This window comes from Anolis sagrei, chromosome 1 (genome assembly GCF_037176765.1).
Source record: "Anolis sagrei isolate rAnoSag1 chromosome 1, rAnoSag1.mat, whole genome shotgun sequence".
In the NCBI taxonomy this organism is placed as follows: Eukaryota; Metazoa; Chordata; class Lepidosauria; order Squamata; family Dactyloidae; genus Anolis; species Anolis sagrei.
This window is the reverse complement of record NC_090021.1, coordinates 290,732,766-290,743,947: the sequence shown is the minus strand read 5'-3', so window position 1 is coordinate 290,743,947 and position 11,182 is coordinate 290,732,766. Positions and strand designations below refer to the sequence as shown.

At 40.5% G+C, this 11,182-nt stretch overlaps 1 long non-coding RNA gene across 1 annotated transcript; it reads right to left on the bottom strand.

Annotated features, from left to right (window-relative positions):
* Positions 1–488: 488 nt before the first annotated feature.
* LOC137095823 (uncharacterized) lies at positions 489–8,371 on the bottom strand. Its single transcript, XR_010908984.1, has 2 exons — positions 5,053–8,371; positions 489–3,337 (listed from the first exon to the last, which is right to left on the bottom strand). It is a non-coding gene; the product is annotated as an uncharacterized lncRNA (long non-coding RNA).
* Between the last annotated feature and the right edge of the window lie 2,811 nt (positions 8,372–11,182).

The window sequence follows — 11,182 nt, the reverse complement described above, 5'->3', positions numbered from 1 at the left end:
TAACATCATAGAGATGCCCAGCTACATAGCAGAATTGTTCCTGTGAGAATGGCATGGTATCCAGCCTGATTAAAACTAAAAACACCAGGATATCCCAGATTTTGTTCCTGTATTTTCTGGTTTTATTTTAATTTACCATTTTTGTTTATCCCATTTTTGTTTAGCTGATTTTCTGTCAGCTCCTGGTATATCAGACACATTTTATACCAGTTTTCCAGAGTGGTTTGATTTATTTAAGAACAAAAACAAAATCTGGGATTTTTCAGTCAGCCTGGATGCATCCATAGCAATGCAACCAAAAATATGACAGGAATATCATGAATTTCTTTTCATGCATGCCCAACAAAATGGTATACAATTGTGACTATGCTACTTTGCTTTGGTCATAATAGTCACAAGACCAAAAGAGAATCCCCTGCTGAAGCAGGAGAGCGAGGGTCCCCAAGAAATTCCAGGAGAAATAGGAGGAAGGAAGAGACAGAGACAGCTTTGCAAGTTCACAGAATTTATTGCTTACCCAGGTAAGGGCACCTCAGCTCCAATCTGGCTGTTGAGGTACAAAGCCCTAGCCCCAAAACACCCAGCATTTATAGGCAAAATTATCCAGTTCGCACATGCGTAGATCCATTTGACATTTACACAATCTAATCAGTTTGGCCTCGAATCGTAGCCAAGAACATATGTTGGCAAGAACACTTATTGGCACAATATTATGTTTTCCACAACTTTCCCCTTACATCATCTGACTTCGCTCCAGATGAGTTACATTGATTTACATTGAATTATAACTTCATTTTTCTTCACACATTAAATTATATGATTCCACACATCTTCATCTCTGTATCTTCATAATTCTCATTAAAAACAAGCATTTCCCTTATTAATTCTCCTTAATTATATTCCCCATACATTTGTTCCATTAAAAAGATATTTCATTTTGCCTGCTATTTACTTCAACCAGACAGGAGGTGGCGCTGTTATACCATATCTTCAAATGTCCGCTTCTTCCTTAGGTTAATAATTATCAATTGTTCTCGGCACCCACCCTCGTAGGTTTCCACATATAGCTCCACTCTTGACCTCGGCTTATCCAAATATTGACACAAGATTAGGTCCCCAGCCTCCTGTCCTTTCATGCCATCTGTCGTTTTCCCTTCCACCAGAGAATCACTAGCAGAATTCCTTCTTCATATTATTAAGAATCCTTTTTTAAGGTAAGATTTCATTAATTTCATTAATTTCTATTTAGCTGCTGCCACATACCCCACAAAATCTTGTGACGAAGAAAACCATTTTTTTTCGGAGTCACACCCTTAGAGTGATTATACCACCTTATCTCCCCTGGATAACTGTTGCATTTCTTCTATCTCCAGAGTCATAAGTTGTTTCAATTGACTTCCATGTCGGGCATTTGCCGTAATAACAATTCTTTCAATCATATTCCTTAAGCAAGCAATCACACAAGGCAGTAGGAACATGATCAGAATACCAATTATCAAGATAACAAATCCTACAACGATGAGGTCTTTTAACCATTGGAAGTTTGGCAACCAATCAGTTAACCAGCCAAAAACACTCTCTCCCTTTGGGGCGTATCCAATTCTGATGGTAGATACTACTTTCTGTATCTTATCTATATCAGATTCAATCTCTCCCGATTTGTTTATATAGTGGCAGCACGTGGTATTGAGAAAAGAACATAGCCCTCCTTGTACAGACAATAGGTAGTCCAAAGCAAGTTTGTGTTGCATCAGGACCCCTGCCAAGGAATCAACTTCTGTCTGCAGAGCTCTTATTCCAGCCACAGTTTCGTTCGCCAGCCTCTCCACTTGAGCTGAGAGTCTCCGAATCTGTCTTATATTTAGAGCTACACCCGCAGCAGGGAACAAGATGGCTCCCAGCCTTTCTCCCTCATTTAAATAAGTTTGGTCTGGGTCATATCCAAGTGTTTCATCATAAGCTCTTTTCAAACGCTGTTCTTCACGCTCCCTTCTCCAAGTCACCTGGGATTGTTGTTCTGGGTATATTGTCACATCCGCTAACATCAGAGTACCAATCGTGCACGTTCCTTCCCAAAATGGCGGCAAAATCTTTCCCGCCCATTGACCACAGATCCAATACAATCCCTGAGACAAGCCACCCTTGGCTACCAACGATTTAGGCACTTCCTGGTGGGCTTCCACCCCTTTTACCACTTTTGCAGGATTTGATTCTCCTCTACTCTGCTGTGGCCCTTCAACAGGTGGTTCCCCCTGGCCCTGAGGCAGCCCTTTGCTAGGAGCCTTTGGTGGATCACGACCCCTGCTGGCTACTTTTGCCTGGGCCTGTTTAATGTGCGTGCCCAATTCTGGTGAAACAACTCCATCAGATCTTTTTACCCTTCTTGAGTGTTCCAAACGGGCTAAGAGGCTAATATCTTCAGACGCCTCTGTTTTGAATACATGGAGAAGGAGATTACAATTGGGATAATGACCAAGTTCTATTTGGTGTGTGTGGAGAGGGTTGTCTCTATCTTGGGTCCATCTCTCATCTTTCTCCCAAATAATGCAAGCTGGGGCCTCTGGCGAAGTCTCTGCATGTGTTATTATAGCTTGTCCTGGATCAAGTAAAGTTTCAGTCATCTCATAATTTTGAGGCCTTAAATTGCTCCATCCCTTTTGGCTTAATAATGTTCCTACCATAAGTGGCCATCCCTCACGCTGGGAAGTAGGCCCATGACTACAAATCCAACAGTCAGTAGCTTCTGTCTCATTCGCTATGTTCTGAATCATCTGGTGGAATATGTTCTGCTCCCATCCTCCCTGCACGAGCTCTGGGACAATTACACTCAACATCATCAGGTAATAAGTATTCCACATTCCAAAACGAATAAGCTTTCCCCCATAAAACATGCTTATAACGGTAAGCCAACCAGATCAACCCCACAATAATCAGAAATCCCACAAATACACCCCCGTCACCAAAAAAGTCCATTTATTCTTCTTTCTTCTTTCTTCTTACTTCTTGCTTGATTGTAGTTTCAAAAACTAAGTCTCTCTCCTATTCAGGGCAACTTTATTCTTATGTTTTAAGTCTTTGAAGTGTATGTCTTTTTATTTTATTTATGTATGGTTTAATTAGTTCTTTATTCAATCATCCAATTTTTAAGTTTATTTGCTGTAAGTCAGGGTCCTCTGCTGTGTAGTCTTCTCTCAAGCAGGCTTAGCTCATCCACAATTTTACTTCCTCGTACCCGTGGGGATTCATCAAGTAGCAGACCCCTTTCACTCCTGTCTCAGATGTCACACTCCCCAGGATCTCTCATCCACTTTAAATCTTCTGGTAAAACAGGGGGATACTGTAACAGGTAATTAATTAACATTTTTAAAATCTGTACTTTTTCCTTGATGCTTAATCCTCCTCACTTCCATCTCATATTGCAACAGTTTATCTTCCTTTGCCAATTCAATTTCTAAACATGTTGAACCTTAAAAAGCATCTCAGTATTTTAGCAAGGCAACCCCATAACATTCACTTTATCACAGCTCTCCCCACAAAATCTTCTAAATTTAAATGCATCTCGAATTGCCACTACTTTCTCTCTCAGACAGTTTCACAACTAATATCAATTTTTTTCCAAAAGATTTTCCCAATTTCTTCTCTCTCCGTGAGGGCATTTAAGTGGCCATCTTAAATACTCTCAACACATGATTTTTCCCTTTTCAATCTCACCCGGCATTTGCAAACAATCAACCTCACACAACCTCACACACCAGTCTTATTCATCCCAAAACTGATTCCATACATACACTCATTTACTCTTTACTGCAATTCTCTTCTCAAAAGGGAATCTAATCATTCACTTCTCACACTTCTTTCTCACACATCTCAACAATTTTCTTTCATTATTTTTTAATCCCTCTTTACTTCTGTACTAACATTTCATCACTACTGCATGACTTTCTTTTACATTCTCATTCTCTCTTTTCCCACATGGTAATCACACACTCTGGTTCTTCTCCTGTGATTAACCATTTCGCTCTTCTGACTTACTTTTTCCTTGCTTTCTCAACATTCTCTCAACATACCTTAACTTTCTTCTTGGATGGCTTTCTCTTACCCACATACTTGGTCTTTCCCCATCATGTGTTCCAGGTTTTCCTGAATTTTCCTCTTTTTTTCCTTTTATTTGAAACCTGTGAAGATTATTTCTCTCACAACACAAACAGCTACACACATTCTTTTTATCCTTGTTCTTTTTCTAACCACACACACATTCAAGTTTTCCAGAGAATGTATACAGACATTTTCCCTTTTTCCCAAAAGACAAACACATATTTCACATATTTTTCTTTTTTCTCTTTTCCTTTTTTTTTCTCATTTTATCATCATTTCTTTTCTTTTGGCTTTTTCCCGGAAGCCTATAACCATTAGTTTCTTTTCTTTATGAACATACTGACATTTAACAAAGAGACAAAGCAAAAACAGAAACAGACATACGGTTGCAAAGCAGCTAGAAGAGACGATGCATTATAGACCCAGCCAGATTCCACAATACACAACACATAGAATCAACATAACAATTTTCCCTTTTCAAAGTGCACTTTTTCTTAACCTAAGAGTGAGCCTTCTGTGGCGAACGCAACACTCAGGGGGGTTTTTCTTCTTGAGGTCTGCAGTACCTCCTTTGAAAAAATGTTCCCCCAAACCTGTTTCCTCAGGCATATCCACAAATGCCTGTACCTTAAAAAAAGCTAGCTTTTCCCTTTTTCTGGAACTGCAGCTGTTAATTCCCAATGCCCTCTCAGTCAAGGAGCCAGCAAAGGAACAGGCCAGTGGAGGCGATTTTTCCTTATGGGTACCCTTTTTCATCTCCCCTGATCCATGCCTTGTCCAGCCCCTGAGTGAGAAGCACCAGCTTCCAAAAGCTTACCTTTCCTTCTTCCTTTTCTCCAGCCCCACGTTGGGCGCCAATTGAAGCAGGAGAGCGAGGGTCCCCAAGAAATTCCAGGAGAAATAGGAGGAAGGAAGAGACAGAGACAGCTTTGCAAGTTCACAGAATTTATTGCTTACCCAGGTAAGGGCACCTCAGCTCCAATCTGGCTGTTGAGGTACAAAGCCCTAGCCCCAAAACACCCAGCATTTATAGGCAAAATTATCCAGTTCGCACATGCGTAGATCCATTTGACATTTACACAATCTAATCAGTTTGGCCTCGAATCGTAGCCAAGAACATATGTTGGCAAGAACACTTATTGGCACAATATTATGTTTTCCACAACTTTCCCCTTACATCATCTGACTTCGCTCCAGATGAGTTACATTGATTTACATTGAATTATAACTTCATTTTTCTTCACACATTAAATTATATGATTCCACACATCTTCATCTCTGTATCTTCATAATTCTCATTAAAAACAAGCATTTCCCTTATTAATTCTCCTTAATTATATTCCCCATACATTTGTTCCATTAAAAAGATATTTCATTTTGCCTGCTATTTACTTCAACCAGACAGGAGGTGGCGCTGTTATACCATATCTTCAAATGTCCGCTTCTTCCTTAGGTTAATAATTATCAATTGTTCTCGGCACCCACCCTCGTAGGTTTCCACATATAGCTCCACTCTTGACCTCGGCTTATCCAAATATTGACACAAGATTAGGTCCCCAGCCTCCTGTCCTTTCATGCCATCTGTCGTTTTCCCTTCCACCAGAGAATCACTAGCAGAATTCCTTCTTCATATTATTAAGAATCCTTTTTTAAGGTAAGATTTCATTAATTTCATTAATTTCTATTTAGCTGCTGCCACATACCCCACAAAATCTTGTGACGAAGAAAACCATTTTTTTTCGGAGTCACACCCTTAGAGTGATTATACCACCTTATCTCCCCTGGATAACTGTTGCATTTCTTCTATCTCCAGAGTCATAAGTTGTTTCAATTGACTTCCATGTCGGGCATTTGCCGTAATAACAATTCTTTCAATCATATTCCTTAAGCAAGCAATCACACAAGGCAGTAGGAACATGATCAGAATACCAATTATCAAGATAACAAATCCTACAACGATGAGGTCTTTTAACCATTGGAAGTTTGGCAACCAATCAGTTAACCAGCCAAAAACACTCTCTCCCTTTGGGGCGTATCCAATTCTGATGGTAGATACTACTTTCTGTATCTTATCTATATCAGATTCAATCTCTCCCGATTTGTTTATATAGTGGCAGCACGTGGTATTGAGAAAAGAACATAGCCCTCCTTGTACAGACAATAGGTAGTCCAAAGCAAGTTTGTGTTGCATCAGGACCCCTGCCAAGGAATCAACTTCTGTCTGCAGAGCTCTTATTCCAGCCACAGTTTCGTTCGCCAGCCTCTCCACTTGAGCTGAGAGTCTCCGAATCTGTCTTATATTTAGAGCTACACCCGCAGCAGGGAACAAGATGGCTCCCAGCCTTTCTCCCTCATTTAAATAAGTTTGGTCTGGGTCATATCCAAGTGTTTCATCATAAGCTCTTTTCAAACGCTGTTCTTCACGCTCCCTTCTCCAAGTCACCTGGGATTGTTGTTCTGGGTATATTGTCACATCCGCTAACATCAGAGTACCAATCGTGCACGTTCCTTCCCAAAATGGCGGCAAAATCTTTCCCGCCCATTGACCACAGATCCAATACAATCCCTGAGACAAGCCACCCTTGGCTACCAACGATTTAGGCACTTCCTGGTGGGCTTCCACCCCTTTTACCACTTTTGCAGGATTTGATTCTCCTCTACTCTGCTGTGGCCCTTCAACAGGTGGTTCCCCCTGGCCCTGAGGCAGCCCTTTGCTAGGAGCCTTTGGTGGATCACGACCCCTGCTGGCTACTTTTGCCTGGGCCTGTTTAATGTGCGTGCCCAATTCTGGTGAAACAACTCCATCAGATCTTTTTACCCTTCTTGAGTGTTCCAAACGGGCTAAGAGGCTAATATCTTCAGACGCCTCTGTTTTGAATACATGGAGAAGGAGATTACAATTGGGATAATGACCAAGTTCTATTTGGTGTGTGTGGAGAGGGTTGTCTCTATCTTGGGTCCATCTCTCATCTTTCTCCCAAATAATGCAAGCTGGGGCCTCTGGCGAAGTCTCTGCATGTGTTATTATAGCTTGTCCTGGATCAAGTAAAGTTTCAGTCATCTCATAATTTTGAGGCCTTAAATTGCTCCATCCCTTTTGGCTTAATAATGTTCCTACCATAAGTGGCCATCCCTCACGCTGGGAAGTAGGCCCATGACTACAAATCCAACAGTCAGTAGCTTCTGTCTCATTCGCTATGTTCTGAATCATCTGGTGGAATATGTTCTGCTCCCATCCTCCCTGCACGAGCTCTGGGACAATTACACTCAACATCATCAGGTAATAAGTATTCCACATTCCAAAACGAATAAGCTTTCCCCCATAAAACATGCTTATAACGGTAAGCCAACCAGATCAACCCCACAATAATCAGAAATCCCACAAATACACCCCCGTCACCAAAAAAGTCCATTTATTCTTCTTTCTTCTTTCTTCTTACTTCTTGCTTGATTGTAGTTTCAAAAACTAAGTCTCTCTCCTATTCAGGGCAACTTTATTCTTATGTTTTAAGTCTTTGAAGTGTATGTCTTTTTATTTTATTTATGTATGGTTTAATTAGTTCTTTATTCAATCATCCAATTTTTAAGTTTATTTGCTGTAAGTCAGGGTCCTCTGCTGTGTAGTCTTCTCTCAAGCAGGCTTAGCTCATCCACAATTTTACTTCCTCGTACCCGTGGGGATTCATCAAGTAGCAGACCCCTTTCACTCCTGTCTCAGATGTCACACTCCCCAGGATCTCTCATCCACTTTAAATCTTCTGGTAAAACAGGGGGATACTGTAACAGGTAATTAATTAACATTTTTAAAATCTGTACTTTTTCCTTGATGCTTAATCCTCCTCACTTCCATCTCATATTGCAACAGTTTATCTTCCTTTGCCAATTCAATTTCTAAACATGTTGAACCTTAAAAAGCATCTCAGTATTTTAGCAAGGCAACCCCATAACATTCACTTTATCACAGCTCTCCCCACAAAATCTTCTAAATTTAAATGCATCTCGAATTGCCACTACTTTCTCTCTCAGACAGTTTCACAACTAATATCAATTTTTTTCCAAAAGATTTTCCCAATTTCTTCTCTCTCCGTGAGGGCATTTAAGTGGCCATCTTAAATACTCTCAACACATGATTTTTCCCTTTTCAATCTCACCCGGCATTTGCAAACAATCAACCTCACACAACCTCACACACCAGTCTTATTCATCCCAAAACTGATTCCATACATACACTCATTTACTCTTTACTGCAATTCTCTTCTCAAAAGGGAATCTAATCATTCACTGGGCATATAAATTGTGGTGCTGTGAAGTGAAGGGGAACTGTTTGTGTAAGGCGGAACTTGATACCTCCTTGTACAAGGATACAAAAAGTGTAATAACTAGCAGAGTTATGATGGCATTAGGATTCTGGACCCAGAATATCACGTGCTGTAGTCACTTGGGCATTCTGGGAGTTATAGTCCAAAGAAGAAACATATCCAAGCTCTGTGCTTCCAAATGAAATGTCTAACAACACAGCAAGGGCCTGTCCTATCTCAAACAGGATGTAACAACTATCTTTGTCAGTAGATTTTGGCTTATGGACAGGGCAACAAATGTAGTGATTGATATTACTGTATTTTTTACAGCCTTGTCACACGCGTCACCGGAATCACAGCAGATTGTCGCACATCACGGTGATCCCGGCAGTGCTCACCTAGGAAGCGTGGGAACCTATCGCCCTGCACCTTGCAGTTTTGGCTTCCTCTCTCTCTTATCACATGGAAGGAAGCATTTGCCAGCTGGCTTGCCCCATTGAGGGAAGCCTCCTATGTTGCCAGCAGCAGCCTTTTTTTCCACCCCAGTTTTGCCCTGGAGCCACCCTGGAAGTACTTCTTCCACATGTAGTGGGAGCCAGTGGGCTCTGTGACAAAGCTGTGGCACAACTGGAGTTGTCACTGAAATTTGCCAGGTATAAGGAAGTTGTTAAGGAATTCTTAGTTTCATGAACTGCTTAGCATTGTATATTATGCAACTTTGCATAGATCAGTGGGGTAGGCCTTATGCAGCAAAATGTCTTGGCAATTCAGTTGGTGTGTAGAAAGACTTTTCTTCATTTGCCTCCTCTAGATATTGTCTAGTTGTGCTCATGAGTGGACTCATGGTGGATCCTGATCCTGGTTTTCAAACAGTCACAGGTTTAGAGTAGAATAGATGAGATTAGGACCTCATCACACTAGAGAATGACGCCACTTTAAATCCGGTTTCTGCCTCCTGCAGAATTTTGGCATTTGTAGTTTAGTGAGGATGTTAAAGGCTCTTCCCTAAACTACAAACCCCAGAATTCTGCAGGAGGCAGCAACCGGATTTAAAGTGGGGTCATTCTCTAGTGTATGAAGTAGCTGCAAAACTAGTACATAGTTAGGTGAATATTTTTAGAATGATAATTAAGGGGCTGTCTACACAGATTTTAAAAGAAACAATGAAACTCATCCTGTTTCCAGTGTTTTGGGAACACAGGACAGCCTATGTGTTTCACAATGAAAGGATTCCTTTTAGGTGTTAATATGATTTATACATTCACATTTTAATCTTTAGGCGAAAAAACTGGATGCTTGACATATGTATCATGATAGCGGTGAAATTAGAGTCTGCTTTATTTAAGGAAGGCGTGGTACTAAGATTGTGAATTCAGAAAGGAATACTTGGAATTGCAGCTAAATTAATTTGCTGGTGTAGACTACCCCTTAGCTATGTGCAGAGAAAAGTGACTTACAGATGTATGATTTGCAGCCTGGCCTGGTGGAAATATTGGAAAGAAATCCAAAAAAGGGAAATGTAGAGCATTTTAGTAATATGAAACAGACCTTCCACAATAGATCATCAGTTTTGATTGCAACAAATCTGGTCCTGATCTAACTGAATATCACATGACAGCTGAGTATAGGTTCACAGTATAGCCACATATATCTGAATGTGCAGGGATCACACATTGTCCTTGGGCATATATCCCTGAAGTATCACATGAGTATATTTATATGTATGTATGAAGTTCATCAGAGATGTAATAACATGAATCATAAAGTAGTTGGAGTATATAAAAAGATGTTGTTATGGAAACTTTGCATACATAAATCTATGTTAACTGTGAAACAACCCGATGGTTATAGACTCATCTCAACACACAAGAATACATGGATTGCTTCAGAAATAAAAGATTATTATTCTATTTATCATTCTTGTTTAGTTTCCAGTATTATAACATCATAGAGATGCCCAGCTACATAGCAGAATTGTTCCTGTGAGAATGGCATGGTATCCAGCCTGATTAAAACTAAAAACACCAGGATATCCCAGATTTTGTTCCTGTATTTTCTGGTTTTATTTTAATTTACCATTTTTGTTTATCCCATTTTTGTTTAGCTGATTTTCTGTCAGCTCCTGGTATATCAGACACATTTTATACCAGTTTTCCAGAGTGGTTTGATTTATTTAAGAACAAAAACAAAATCTGGGATTTTTCAGTCAGCCTGGATGCATCCATAGCAATGCAACCAAAAATATGACAGGAATATCATGAATTTCTTTTCATGCATGCCCAACAAAATGGTATACAATTGTGACTATGCTACTTTGCTTTGGTCATAATAGTCACAAGACCAAAAGAGAATCCCCTGCGAGCCCATAAATGTGGCAACTCTCAAGATGCATGTAGATATAATAATGTTCTTTTAAATTCACTGTTGCTTCTACATTTTGAGTTCAATGTGCTTGGAAAACAAGTGCTTATGCAGTATTTCAAACATCATTGTCAATGAATGCCCTGTCAGGATGGTGGATAAAGTAGAGTTGCTAGAGATATAAAACCAAGGACACACTAGAAGCTGAATTGACTACATCCAGTCTACTGCCCAACCTTTCCCTTCCAATCCGGCTTCCGTGCGGGGCATGGGACAGAGACTGTGCTGGTCTCCATCACGGATCACCTTCGATGCCAGCTTGACCAGGGCGGGTCAGCGCTGCTTGTGCTATTGGATCTCACAGCAGCATTTGACACAGTCGACCACAATCTCTTGACCCACCGCCTTGCTGTTGCTGGAATCAGGGG